At 33.0% G+C, this 2,181-nt stretch overlaps 1 pseudogene; it reads right to left on the minus strand.

Annotated features, from left to right (window-relative positions):
* Positions 1 to 381: 381 nt before the first annotated feature.
* Positions 382 to 1,044, minus strand: LOC100931660 (annotated as a pseudogene).
* Positions 1,045 to 2,181: the final 1,137 nt, after the last annotated feature.

Below are 2,181 nucleotides of genomic sequence, written 5' to 3' on the forward strand. Positions count from 1 at the left end.
TTTTGATAAAGGTAATTTGACTTTCTTTTTTCCTTTAATCAAATCAGCTAAATAATATTTATTTTATTTGCTTTTTTTTTCATAAAACCTCTATTTTTTAATTAATTTTAGTTTTAATCTCCTTTGTTTTCATAATTGTGAATTTGATATTTAATTGGGAGGTTTAATTTGTTCTTTTTTTTTCTAGTTTTTTTTAGTTTTAGATCCCATTCACTGGTCTTTTCTTTCTCTATTTTATTCATACAGGCATCTAAAGATATAAATGTCCCCTAAGAACTGCTTTGGCTGCATACTTTTTTAAAAATTTTGTATCTTTTTATTGAAAATTCTCAGATACATTTTACTTTTTTTCCCTCCACATGTTGGAGGCTGCCCCTTGGGTCATTTTGCCCAAATTCCAAAGAGGCTGGCATTGGCCCAGGCCCTTCAAAGACTAGCAAATGCCTTGAAATTCTTCTTGTCTTCAGTAATAATGTGAGTTTTTTTTTTTTCTTGAAGACATTTCTGATGGGCATAACTAGTGGTGCAAACTGATTGCCAACTTGAGTTTTTCAGCAGAACTATCTCCCTTCTTCAGTGTAGATGGTTTCTTGGGAGGAACATCAGATTGGAATGATATTCTTTCAGCCACTGCACATTTATTTGGAGAGACGTTGTAGAATTATTTTGGTGATGGGAATCCACAAAGATACCCATGGTCCATGCCATTTCTTTATGGATACCAGACACTTGAAGTTCTTTCAAGCTAAATCTACTACCAGCATATACCAAAGTTGATATGGTTTCAGATTGTAGGGTATGTCACAATGGACCAGATAGGACCAAATGCTGGGTGAAGAGCAATCTGACAAAGTTTTGCTTGATGGACCTTTTGACTTCTGATCTTCTTGTCTGGCCGGTTAAACCATGTGGCAACTCAAACCATGTGGCAACTCATCTTTACCAGTCTTTGTGGAAATGGAGATTTAGAATCACGCCATTTCAACTGGGCACCTGGCTGTTTAGAACCCTCCTTACAGGCACCTCAGTTGAATGGAAAGGCATAAATTTTGTTATGTTTTCTCATTATTGTCATTGTTTCAGCCACTCATTCTTTAGGATTAGATTATTTAGTCATCAATTAATTTTTGGTATATTTTTTCACAATCCTTTATTTTATGCAATTTTTATTGCATCATGTTATGAAAAGGACTATTTCTGTATTTCTCCATTTGATTTTGATGCCCTAATACATGGTCAGTTTTTGTCTAGCTTCCATATACTGCTGAGGAAAAAAATCCTTTCTTGTTTCTCATTCAACTTTCTTCAAAGGTCTATCATACCTAAGTTTTTAAAAATTATATTTACCTCCTTAACTTCTTTCTTATTTATCTTGTGGTTTGACTTATCTTTCTGATAGAATGAGGCTGAGATCCCCCACTAGCATAATTTTGTTATCTATTTCTTTTTATAACTCTTCTCTAAGAATCTGGAAGCTATACCATTTGGTGCAAATATGTTTAGTTAATACCAAATATTACTTATTTAGTTTAGTTAATACTAATATTACTTATTTTCTATGGTATTCTTTAGCAATCTGTACTTTCCTTCTTTATCTCTTTTAATTAGATCTATTTTTGTTTTTGTTTGATCTGAGATCAGGATTGCTATCCCTGTTTTTTGTTTGTTTGGTTGGTTTTACTTCAGCTGAAGCATAATAGATTCTGCAGCAGCCTTTTACCTTTACTCTGTATGTATTTCTCTATTTGAAATGTGCTTCTTGTAAACAACCCACTGTAGGATTCTGATTTTTAATCCAATCTATTGTCTGCATCTGTTTTGTGGGAGAATTCATCCCATTTACATGCACAGTTAAAATTACTAACTGTATTTCCCATCATACTATTTTTTCAAAGTTGTTTTTTTTTCAAAGTTCCTTTCCCCTTTCTCCTCCTACTTCCCTATAAGATGAGACAACTTTCTATATCAAACTAAATGTGCATGATATTCCCTCTTTGAGTCAGTTCTGATGAGATTAAGATTAAAACAATGTTCATCCACCTTCTTTTTTTCTTTCAGCTTTAATAGGCCTTTTTTTGCCTTTTCTTGTGATGTAATTACCTCATTTTATCTCCCCTTTCCTCTTTGTCCAGTACAATCCCTTTTCCACCCCTTGTTTCTTTTGTATATCATTATAGTAAA

Source organism: Sarcophilus harrisii, chromosome 3 (genome assembly GCF_902635505.1).
Source record: "Sarcophilus harrisii chromosome 3, mSarHar1.11, whole genome shotgun sequence".
Classification (NCBI taxonomy): domain Eukaryota; kingdom Metazoa; phylum Chordata; class Mammalia; order Dasyuromorphia; family Dasyuridae; genus Sarcophilus; species Sarcophilus harrisii.